Source organism: Scyliorhinus torazame, chromosome 12 (genome assembly GCF_047496885.1).
Source record: "Scyliorhinus torazame isolate Kashiwa2021f chromosome 12, sScyTor2.1, whole genome shotgun sequence".
Lineage (NCBI taxonomy): Eukaryota > Metazoa > Chordata > Chondrichthyes > Carcharhiniformes > Scyliorhinidae > Scyliorhinus > Scyliorhinus torazame.
The window spans coordinates 48,870,745-48,883,805 of record NC_092718.1 but is presented as its reverse complement, the minus strand read 5'-3'; positions in this window follow the sequence as shown (position 1 = coordinate 48,883,805).

The window sequence follows — 13,061 nt, the reverse complement described above, 5'->3', positions numbered from 1 at the left end:
CACAAACATTGGGTGGAGTAGTGTATAGGCTCCCAAACAATAGTCACATTGTAGGAAAAGATATAAATCAACAAATAACAGGAACATGCAAAAAGAATAGAGCAGTAATTATGGGTGACCTCAATCTTCTTGTTGATCGCGTTAATCAAGTTGGAAAGGGTAGCTACGGCAATGAATTCATAGACTGCATTTGGGATATTTCTTCGAGCAATATGTCATGGAGCCAACCAGGAAACAGGCTACCTTGGATCTGGTGATAGGAAACGAGGCAGGTTTAATAAATTACCTCAGAATATAAGATCCCTGAGGAATTGTGGTCATAACATGATAGAATTTAACATTCAGTCTGAGAGTGAGAAACCTGGGTCAGAGAAAACTGTGTTTAACTTAAATAAAGAGAATTACAATGAAATGAGGATAGAGTTAGCTATAGTGGACGAGGTGGATAGATTAGCAGGAAAGACAGTAAATAAGCAGTGGCAGACATTTTAAGGAGGTAATTCATGACTCTCGTCAAAAATATATCCCAGTAAAGAAGAAAGATTCTAAGAGAGGGATAAAGCAACCATAGCTAACCAAGAATATTAAGTTGAAAGAAAAAATAATTTCAGGAAGCAAAAGGCAGTGATACCCCAAAGACTGGGATAAATTCAAAATCCACGAGAGGAGTGAAAGGATAATAAAGAGAGAGAAAATAAACTATGAAGCAAAGTAGCGAGGAATATAAAAACTGACAAATCAGAGCTTCTTTAAATATAAAAAATAGAGGTCAAAGTGAACATTGGCCCCTTAGAAAATGAATCTGCGGAGATGTATGGGGAAGAAAGAAATGGCAGAGGAGTTAAACAGGTATTTTGTATCAATCTTTATGGTGGATGATACTTTGAACATTCCATTAATACTAAAGAATACAGGGGAGCAATTAAATATCATCACCATCACGAGAGAAGTAATATTAAACAATCTAATGGGGCTAAAGGCAGATAAGTCCCCTGGCCCTGATGGCTTGCATCCTTGGATTTGGAAAGAAGTAGCTACAGAGATAGCGGATGCATTGATTGTAATTTTCCAAAAATCCATGGATTCTGGAGAAGTAGTGAAGGATTGGAAAACTGCCAATGTGGCAGCCGAATTCAAAAAGGAAGGGAGGCAAAAAGTGAGTAACTATAGGCAGATTTGCCGAACATCTATTAATGGAGGTCGTGCGGAGTCTGCACGTTCTCCCCATGTCTGCGTGGGTTTCCTCCCACAAGTCCCTTAAGATATGCTGTTGGGCAAATTGGACATTCTGAATTCTCCCTCTGTGAATCCGAACAGGCGCCGGAATGTGGCGACTAGGGGCTTTTCACAGTAGCTTCATTGCAGTGGTAATGTAATCCTACTTGTGACAATAAAGATTATTTTTTAAAAAAGAAAAATGTTGGAATCAATTATGAAGGAAGGAAGAGCAGCACATTTGGAAAATCATAATCTAATCAAGCAGAGTCAGCATGACTTCATGAAATAGAAATCGTTTTTGACCAATTTATTAGAGTTTTTCAAGGAGGTCTCAACCAGAGTGGATAGAGTAAGAAGTCTTACAGCACCAGGTTAAAGTCCAACAGGTTTGTTTCTAGCTTTTGGAGTACTGCTCTTTCCTCAGGTGCTCTGAAAGCTAATGATTCAAAACAAACCTGTTGGAATTTAACTTGGTGTTGTAAGACTTCTTACTGTGCTCACCCCGATCCAATGCCGGCATCTCCACATCAGAGTGGATAGAGGGTAACCAGTAGATGTGTTGTATTTGGACTTCCAGAAGGTGTTCAACAAGGTACCTCACAAAAGGTTAAGTCATAAGGTAAGAGCCCATGGTCTAAGAGGTATTATATTGCCATGGCTAGAGGATTGGCTAATGAGTAGGAAACAGCGAGTGGGGATAAAGGGTATTTTTCAAGTTGGTAACCCGTAACTAGTGGGGTTCCAGTACTCAGACCGCAACTGTTGACAATATATATTAATGACTTGGAAGAAGGAAGCAAATGTGCTGCAGTCAAATTTGCAGATGGTACAAAAATAGGCGGAAAGGCAAGTTGCAAGAAGTTTTGCAGTTTGCAAAGAGATATTGATAGGTTAAGTAATTGGTAAAAAGCTGGTAAATGGAGTATAATTTGGGAAAATGTGAAGTTGTTCAGTTTGGAAGGGAGAACAAAAGAACAGAGTATTACTTAAAATGGAGATAAACTGCAGAAAACGTCAACACAAAGGGACTTGGGGGTACCTGTGCATAAAACACAGAAAGCTATCACAAATATGCAGCAGGTCATCAGGGAGGCAAAAGGAATGTTGACTCTTATTTCAAAGGGGTTGCAGTATAAGAGTAGGGAAGTCTTGCTGCAACTGTACAAGGTACTGGTGTACTGTGTACATCTGGAGTATTGTGAGCAGTTTTGGTCCCTTTATTTAAGAAAAGATAAAATTTCATTGGAGGCAGTTCAGAGCAGGTTCATTAGGATGCTCCACGGTATGGAGGGATTGGCTTATGAGCAAAGGTTAGACAGGTTGGGACTCTACTAATTGAAATTTAGAGGAATGAGAGGTGATCTCATTAAAACATATAAGATTCTTAAGGGGCTTAATGGGTAAATTCTGAGAGGATGTTTCCCTTCATAAATGGCCATAGATAGAAGCTTCAGGGATGTAGTTACTCCGAAGAATAAAGATAGATGGGTGACGGTGAGAGGGGCTGGGAGGAAGCAGTCAGTACAGGGATCCCCTGTGGTCGTTCCCCTTAGTAACAAGTATACCGCTTTGGATACTGTTGGGGGGGGGGGAGACTTACCAGGGGTAAGTCATGGGGTACAGGTCTCTGGCACAGAGTCTGTCCCTGTTGCTCAGAAGGGCAGGGGGGAGAGGAGCAGAGTATTAGTCATTGGAGACTCCATAGTTAGGGGGATAGATAGGAGATGAAATGAAATGAAAATGAAAATCGCTTATTGTCATGGGTAGGCTTCAATGAAGTTACTGTGAAAAGCCCCTAGTTGCCACATTCCGGCACCTGTTCGGGGAGGCTGGTACGGGAATCGAACCGTGCTGCTGGCCTGCTTTGGTCTGCTTTAAAAGCCAGCGATTTAGCCCAGTGTGCTAAACCAGCCCCTGTAAGATCCCCGTAAGATTCTGTGGGAACGAGAGAGACTCGCAGTTGGTGTGTTGCCTCCCAGATGCCAGGGTCCGTGATGTCTCGGATCGTGTTTTCGGGATCCTTAAGGGGGAGGGGGAGCAGCCCCAATTCGTGGTCCACATAGGTACCAACGACATAGGTAGAAAAAGGGATAGGGCTGTAAGGCAGTAATTCAGGGAGCTAGGGTGGAAACTTAGATCTAGGACAAACAGAGTTATTATCTCTGGGTTGTTACCCGTGCTACGTGCTAGCGAGACGAGGAATAGGGAGAGGAGTTGAACATGTGGCTACAGGGATGGTGCAGGAGGGAGGGTTTCAGATTTCTGGATAATTGGGGCTCATTCTGGGGTCGGTGGGACCTTTACAAATGGGATGGTCTACACCTGGACCACAGGGGTACCAATATGCTGGGGGGGAAATTTGCTAATGCTCTTCGGGAGGGTTTAAACTAGTTCAGCAGGGGCTTGGGAACCTGAATTGTAGCTCCAGTACACAGGAGGTTGAGAGTAGTGAGGTCATGAGTAAGGTTTCAAAGTTGCAGGAGTGTACCGGCAGGCAGGAAGGTGGTTTAAAGTGTGTCTTCTTCAATGCCAGGAGCATCCGGAATAAGGTGGGTGAACTTGCGGCATGGGTTGGTACATGGGACTTCGATGTTGTGGCCATTTTGGAGACATGGATAGAGCAGTGACAGGAATGGTTGTTGCAGGTGCCGGGGTTTAGGTATTTCAGTAAGCTCAGGGAAGGTGGTAAACGAGGGGGAGGGGTGGCATTGTTAGTCAAGGACAGTATTACGGTGGCAGACAGGACGTTTGATGAGGACTCGTCTACTGAGGTAGTATGGGCTGAGGTTAGAAACAGGAAAGGAGAGGTCACCCTATTAGGGGTTTTCTATAGGCCTCCGAAAAGTTCCAGAGATGTAGAGGAAAGGATTGCAAAGATGCTTCTGGATAGGAGCGAAAGCAACAGGGTAGTTGTTATGGGGGACTTTAACTTTCCAAATATTGACTGGAAACGCTATAGTTCGAGTACTTTAGATGGGTCCGTTTTTGTCCAATGCATGCAAGAGGGTTTCCTGACACAGTATGTAGATAGGCCGAGAGGCGAGGCCATTTTGGATTTGGTACTGGGTAATGAACCAGGACAGGTGTTAGATTTGGAGGTAGGTGAGCACTTTGGTGATAGTGACCACAATTCAATTACTTTTACTCTAGTGATGGGAAAGGATAGGTATATACCGCAGGGCAGAGAGTTATATCTGGGGGAAAGGCAATTATGATGCGATGAGGCAAGACTTAGGATGCATTGGATGGCGAGGAAAACTGCAGGGGATGGGCACAATGGAAATGTGGAGCTTGTTCAAGGAACAGCTACTGCGTGTCCTTGATAAGTATGTACCTGTCAGGAAGGGAGGAAGTGGTCGAGCAAGGGAACCGTGGTTTACTAAAGCAGTCGAAACACTTGTCAAGAGGAAGAAGGAGGCTTATGTAAAGATGAGACATGAAAGTTCAGTTAGGGTGTTCGAGAGTTACAAGTTATCTAGGAAGGACCGAAAGAGAGAGCTAAGAAGAGCCCGGAGAGGACATGAGAAGTCATTGGCAGGTAGGATCACGGATATCCCTGAAGCTTTCTATCGATATGTCAGGAATAAAAGAATGACTTGGGTAAGAATAGGACCAGTCAAGGACAGTAGTGGAAAGTTGTGCGTGGAGTCCGAGGAGATAGGAGAGGTGTTAAATGAATATTTTTCGTCGGTATTCACACAGGAAAAAGATAATGTTGTCGAGGAGAATACTGAGATTCAGGCTACTAGACTTGAAGGGCTTGAGGTTCATCAGGAGGGGGTGTTAGTAATTCTGGAAAGTGTAAAAATAGATAAGTCCCGTGGGCTGGATGGGATTTATCCTAGGATTCTCTGGGAAGCTAGGGAGGAGATTGCTGAGCCTATGGCTTTGATCTTTAAGTCATCTTTGTCTACAGGAATAGTGCCAGAAGACTGGAGGATAGCAAATGTTGTCCCCTTGTTCAAGAAGGGAAGTAGAGACAACCCCGGTAACTATAGACCAGTGAGCCTTACTTCTGTTGTGGGCAAAATCTTGGAAAGGTTTATAAGAGATAGGATGTATAATCATCTGGAAAGGAATAATTTGATTAGAGATAGTCAACACGGTTTTGTGAAGGGTAGGTCGTGCCTCACAAACTTTATTAAGTAAATTTGCAGATTACACTAAAGTCTGTGGAGTTGTGGACAGTGCGGAAGTTTGTTACAAGTTACAGAGGGACATAGATAAGCTGCAGCGTTGGGCTAAGAGGTGGCAAATGGAGTTTAATGCAGATAAGTGTGAGGTGATTCATTTTGGAAGGAATAACAGGAAGACAGAGTACTGGGCTAATGGTAAGATTTTTGGCAGTATGGATGAGCAGAGAGATCTCGGTGTCTATTTACATAGATCCTTGAAAGTTGCCACCCAGGTTGAGAGGGTTGTTAAGAAGGCATATGGTGTGTTAGCTTTTATTGGTCGAGGAATTGAGTTTCGGAGCCATGAGGTCAAGTTGCAGCTGTACAAAACTCTGGTGAGGCCGCATTTGGAGTATTGCGTGCAATTCTGGTCGCCGCATTATAGGAAGGATGTGGAAGCATTGGAAAGGGTGCAGAGGAGATTTACCAGAATGTTGCCTGGTATGGAGGGAAGATCTTATGAGGAAAGGCGGAGGGACTTGAGGCTGTTTTCGTTCGAGAGAAGAAGGTTAAGAGGTGACTTAATTGAGGCATACAAGATGATCAGAGGATTGGATAGGGTGGACAGTGAGAGCCTTTTTCCTTGGATGGTGATGTCTAGCACGATGGGACATAGCTTTAATTGAAGGGAGATAGATATAGGACAGATGGCAGATCTTTACTCAGAGAGTAGTAAGGGTGTGGAATGCCCTGCCTGCAACAGTAGTGGACTCGCCAACACTAAGGGCATTCAAATGGTCATTGGATAGACATATGGATGATAAGGGAATAGTGTAGATGGGCTTTAGAGTGGTTTCACAGGTCAGCGCAACATCGAGGGCCGAAGGGCCTGTGCGCTGTAATGTTCAATGTTCTATGTTCTATGTTCATGAGAGGGTCTAAGACCAGAGGGCATAGTCTCAGAATAAAGGGGTGCCAACTTAAGACTGAGATGAGGAGGATTTTCTTCTCTCAGAGGGTTGTGAGTCTTTGGAACTCCTTGCCACAGAGAGCTGTGGGGGCAGAGTCCTTGTGTGTATTTAAGGTTGAGGTAGATAGATGCTTGATCAATAAGGGAACCCAGGGATACTGGGAAAGGGCAGGAAAGTGGACGTCAGGCAAGATGGATTGGTAATTTTGGCGGAACAGGCTCGAGGGATCGGACGGTCTACTCTTGTTATTACTTCTTATGGCCTTTATGTCCTTAAACTGCATTAACTATGGGAGGATCTATCTGCAACAAAAGTGGGGTAAATCTAACACAACCTGCACCCACTGTGGGGTAAATCTGACTGTGAGGCACATTTAAAGCAAACTGCACCGACTCTGGGGCAAATCTCATATAAACTGCACCAACTGTAGTGCAAAGAGGCAGATATATGTTGCATGCGTAAACTTAAATTCAATTCGAAATTGATCTGCTTTTGCAGAATAGATGGCCAGTCTGAAAACTGAGACATAAGGGGCTGGTTTAGGTTACTGGGCTAAATCGATGGCTTTTGAAGCAAACAAAGGCAGGCCAGCAGCATGGTTCAATTCCTGTACCAGCTTCCCTGAACAGGTACCGGAATGTGGCGACTAGGGGCTTTTCACAGTAACTTCATTGAAGCCTACTCGTGACAATAAGCGATTTTCATTTCATTTTCATTTGAGCCATTTTGAGAAAATTTACAGGAGGTGTGATGAAAATCAAGGACTCTCCTGGCAAAACCAGGAAGTCTGGTCATCCAAACATCAGTGAAGGGCCTCCTTTCAGATGAGACATTAAATCAAAACCTGGTCAGCCTTTTCAGGTGAAGTCAAATGATCCCATGGTACCATTTCAAGGAGAAGCAGTGGAGTTAAAGAGTGGTATTTTACGTAGGCGACAGGGATTATTGGCTGGTGAGGTGGCAAGAGCCTACCGTCGCCTCCTTTGGGGAAGGCCTGGCTTATTAATTGCCTATCAGACACTAACGTGGCGGCGGCAGACGTTTAATAGGATTCCTTGAGGTCCCTGATCCTCAGGAGGGCTTGTGTTGTCCACTAAAGTGCCTGATAGGTACTTAAATCGGAAGGCCTTCCCAGGAAAAGGGAACCCAAGGCCGGGAATCCCACTCTCAAAGAGTTGCGGATCAATCAGAGATCGGCAGCAGTCCATTTCAGGCAGTGCCAGTGGGAGCAGGGTCTGCTGCCGGCAATACACCCAGGGAGAGGCCTAGTACCAGTGAAGGGCATCAGGCCAAAGGTGACTGAGGGTAAGATAAGGGTGGCGGAGTGGGGTTTGTGGGAGAGTGTGGGTAGCAAGGACAGTGGTAGTTTCTCTCAGTGAGGCCCACCTTCCTTATAGTGGCTCCTTCAATCAGGCACTAAGTGCCTTTGAACGAGGTTCCTCCCCTCCTCACCACCACCTGGGAGCCTGCATTCAACAAACCAGGGTTTGCCTTTTGGTCTTCCTGCATGGCAACTCCCTCTCCCGCCACTGGGTGAATATTGTGTTCTTTGTTGTAGTCACAATGAGAAAGATTCAGAGGTGGCACATGTCTAGTTCATATGACAGAGTGCAACAAGTTTATTTATAAGGTGCTGCTCTAACAGGGTAGAATGGTAAACACCACAAAAGCCTGCAAAATGCTCTGATTACATCATTGCGTAACATGCGGCATTACATCAGCCAATGGTGTTAGTCTGACACATAACGCTCCTCCCTCTTCACTCCTTTAATGTCCCTGGCATTTTTACTGAATCAAAAGCTTTAATACAGATCCAATACATTATGCCATAACTAACTTTGCTACGTTACGGATACATATGTACATTAGTAAGACATTCGCTTGGATGGACTTCTGTCTCATTTTGACAGAACATGACTGTCATGATATTCAAGAGAACATCACAGCATATAAACACATACATAATGATAGACAGAGCAACGGACCAATTAGCACACATAACACGCAAGCCAATCACAGACAAGAGCATACACAGGACAAAACAAGAAACACAACACTTCCTGGGCAGTCCATTGGGAGACGGCACAGGGCAAGGGCCTCAAAGCCAGACACTCACACAGTCACCACGTGCTGAGTACCAAGTTTGTTGTATAAATAGTTTAACAAAATAAAACTGCGTTGTACCAATCGCAACCGTGTTGGTTCTTCTGTATCTCAGAGCACCCAACACTTCATGGTACCAGAAGTGAATTGAAACCTACCCACAAATCTGCCATCCGGTGCCATGGACACTGTCAACACACCACAGCCGTTGCAAGTCGCTGGGAACCTGGGCATAAATTGGACGCTCTTCAAGCAGCGCTTCGAGCTCTTTATGGAAGCCAACGATAAACAGGGCGCCTCGGACAAAAGGAAGATTGCCATCCTCCTCACCACCGCAGGTCAGCACGCCATCCAAACACAACTCCCTGGTGTTCGCGGAAGGCGAGGACAAATCTAAGTATGACACGGTCCTCCTCAAGCTCGACCAACACTTCAACATTGAAGTCAACGAGAGCTTTGAGAGGTATGTCTTCCAGCAGCGCCTGCAAGGTAAGGATGAGCTCTTTCAGTCCTTCCTGACGCATCTCCGCATACTCGCGCAGTCCTGCGGTTACGACACCACCTCAGAGTCCATGATCCGGGACCAGATCATTTTTGGGGTTGCCTCCGGCAGCCTATGCCAGCAGCTTCTAAAAATAAAAGGCCTGACCTTAGCATCTGCAGTTGAAGCCTGTGTCCTGCATGAGAACGCGACTAGCCGCTATGCCCAATTTCAGGCGAGCGAATCGGCGCGGAGGGGGTCCTACGCGACTGTTTGGAGAGCCAGGCGACCCACGAGGCCGAACGGGTCCAGGCGATCGAGTTTCTCCCGGCCCGGTCGAGGGCGGCCGTTTCGCGCGCTTTTCGAGGCCTCCCGCGCTTGTGCGCGCCAAAACCTACGGCAACACTGAGGGACGTGATGCGCAGGCGCGCTCGACGCAAGACCGAACTGTGCATAGGCAGTGGTGTAACGAATGCCATGACGTCACGACGTGAGGCAACTGTGGAGCTGCACATTTAAAAGGGCAATGTCCCGCAAAAACCCGACAATGCCTATGCTGTGGCAAGGTGGGCCACTACGCTGCTTACTGTCGAGCGGCTCAACCTGTTGATCTCCCGCATCTCCGACAACCTCGCAGGAACGTGCGGGCCATTCAGCCTCCACATTACGGCATCCAAACCGATGACACAGATGACCAAGGCACCTTCCGGGTTGCGGTCATTGATGGGAACCGGGTCAACACAATCAATCTGGGCGATGAATGGTATGCCACCCTGACGGTCAACCGATCGCCGATCACTTTCCGCCTGGACACTGGCGCCTCTGCCAACCTCATAGCATGGTCAGCCTTCTACGCCATGAAGGTCAGACCACCAATCCGGCCGTCCCGGTGCAGAATGGTCGACTACAACGGGTACGTTATCCCGGCTATGGGATCCTGCCAGCTCCAGTTGACACACAACACACACACGGCCACACTCTCGTTTGAGATAGTCGGCTCATCGAAGGACTCCCTGCTGGGCGCACAGGCATGCAAGGCTCTCCACCTCGTGCAACGAGTCCACTCTCTCTCTCCAGACGGCACATCTGACTTCCCAGATGCAGAGTTCAACGCACAGCTCCAATCGCTCCTTGCCCACAACCAGGAGGCATTCGAGGGCATGGGAACACTGCCATACACCTACCGAATTCACCTCAAACTGGACGCCATCCAGGTCATTCACACACCTCGCAGGCTTCCTGCGCCAGTTAAAGACCGCCTCAAGCAGCAGCTGCAGGATCTCCAGGACCAAGGGGTCCTATCCAGGGTCACGGAGCCCACGCCGTGGGTCAGCTCCATGGTGTGTGTCAAGAAGCCCTCCAGCGAGCTCCGTATCTGTATTGACCCCAAAGACCTCAAAAATAACATCATGAGGGAACATTATCCCATACCCAAACGGGAGGAGATCACCAGTGAAATGGCCCAGGGGAAAATATTAACGAAACTGGATGCTTCTAAGGGGTTTTGGCAGATCCAACTCGATCCCTCCAGCCGAAAGCTATGCACCTTCAACACCCCTTTCGGCAGGTTCTGCTACAACCGGATGCCATTTGGCATCATCTCGGCATCCGAGGTCTTTCATAGGATCATGGAGCAGATGATGGAAGGCATCGAAGGGGTGCGTGTATATGTGGACGTCATCATCAGATGTATATGTCATCATCTGGTCCACCACACCACAGGAGCACATATATCGGGCGTCATTCTCCGCCGGCGGGAGTCTCCGTTTTGCCGGCGCCCGGGGGTTTCCCGATGGCGTGGGGCTGCCCCACAATGGGAAACCCCATTGACCGGCCGGTGTTACGGAGACTCCCGCCGGCCGGTCGGGGCAGAAATGTGGCGGGGCGGGTAGGAGAATTTCGCCCATCTTCTCCAACGCGTTTTTGCCCGCATACGGGAAAACGGCCTGCGCCTCAACCGAGCCAAGTGTTCCTTTGGCCAGACCGAGTTGAAGTTCCTGGGGGACCATATCTCCCGGTCCGGGGTCCGTCCGGATGCAGACAAGGTGAGCGCCATCACAGCCATGCCGCAGCCGGCCAAAAAAGAAAGCAGCGCTACGCTTCCTTGGCATGGTCAACTTCCTGGGGAAGTTCATTCCCAACCTTGCCTCCCACACGACCGCTCTGCGCCACCTCGTAAAAAAGTCCACAGAGTTCCAGTGGCAACACACACATCAGCTGGAATGGGAGGAGCTCAAACGCAAACTCACCACTGCACCGGTATTGGCGTTTTTTGACACGTCTCGTGCCACCAAAATCTCAACTGATGCCAGCCAATCCGGCATTGGAGCAGTGCTCCTGCAGAGGGATGACACGGCATCATGGGCCCCAGTTGACTATGCATCGCGGGCCATGACCCCCACAGAGCAGCGCTACGCGCAGATCGAAAAGGAGTGCCTGGGCTTGCTAAGTTCCATGATTATGTATATGGTCTTCCACGGTTCACTGTCGAAACTGACCACCGCCCCCTGGTCAGCATAATAAACAAAGACCTGAACGAGATGACCCCTCGCCTCCAGCGCATCCTACTTAAATTCAGGAGGTACGACTTCCAACTGGTCTACACTCCAGGGAAGGAACTCATCGTTGCGGATGCCCTATCCAGAGCAGTGAGCACGCCGCCAGATGCGGAGGGGTTCGTATGTCAGGTCGAGGCGCAGGTGGCTTTCACATCGACAAATCTGCCGGCTGACGACTCCAGTCTGGCCCGTATTCGCCGAAAGACTGCGGCCGACCCCCTTCTACAGCGTGTGATGCGCCACATGACGGGAGTATGGCTCAAAGGGCAGTGCCCGCAGTTCTACAATGTCCGAGACGACCTGGGCGTCATTGATGGTGTCCTTCTGAAGCTGGACCGGATTGTGATTTCGCACAGCATGCGCCAGCTGGTTCTCGACCAACTACACGAAGGCCACTTGGGGGTCGAGAAGTGCAGACGGAGGGCCCAAGAGGCGGTATACTGGCCGGGCATCAGTGACGATATTGCCAACATGGTGCTCAACTGTACAACCTGCCAAAGGTTTCAGCCGGCGCAACCTCCTGAAACGCTTCTGCCCCATGAGCTGGTGACGTCCCCCTGGGCGAAGGTGGATGTAGACCTGTTTCACACACTCGGCAGGGACTATGTCATCATAGTTGTCTACTTCTCAAACTACCCAGAAGTCATACGCCTGCACGATTTGACGTCATCTGCTGTCATCAGGGCCTGCAAAGACACCTTTGCTCGCCACGGCATTCCGATGACTGTCATGTCGGACAATGGGCCCTGTTTCGCCAGCCAGGAATGGTCATTGTTTGCTGCCTCGTATGGCTTCGCACACATGACGTCCAGCCCTCTGCACCCCCAGTCAAATGGAAAGGCGGAGAAGGGCGTTCAGATTGCCAAGCAGCTCGTCTGCAAGGCTGCTGCTGCCAGGTCGGACTTCTGCCTCACCCTGCTGGCCTATCGCTCGGCCCCACTAGCCACTGGTCTCTCACCAGCACAGCTGCTGATGGGTCGTGCCCTCAGAACCACTGTGCCTTCCATCCTGGCACCAACAATAGATCATGCTCCGGTACTGCATAGGATGCAACTGCGGCGCGGTCGCCAGAAGCGATCGTATGACACACGGGCAACTGATCTTCCCGCCCTGGCCCCTGGAGATGAAGTTCGCATCCACCTACCAGAAGGTGGCTGGTCAGCACCTGCCGAAGTTCTCCGACGCGTGGCTCCCCGCTCATTCCTGGTACGCATGCCTGATGGATCCGTGCGTAGGCGCAATCGCCGGGCTCTTCGCCCACTTCCACGCTCGCAACAAAACCTTACACTGACGCTGTGTCCTCCAGTGGTTCCTGATAGCGACTTCGTGGAGCTGCCTGCTACCATGCCCCTTCCGTCGCCGTCCGTGGCCAGGCCCGCACCTCAGTCGGTGGTTCCCGACCCACCCTTGAGGTGGTCCATCCGAATTTGTCGCCCACCTACTAGACTGGACTTATGAGACTGTTTACACGTTGAACTCTTGCAACCACTGTTTTAACATGTCTATGTTTTTCTCGTTACAGGCATTCGTTTTATCGTTCCACATTTCCACGTTGTTTTCTTTTTGTTATGGTACAACTTCGTTAGCATGTCACACTCGACATCGCCCCTTGTAT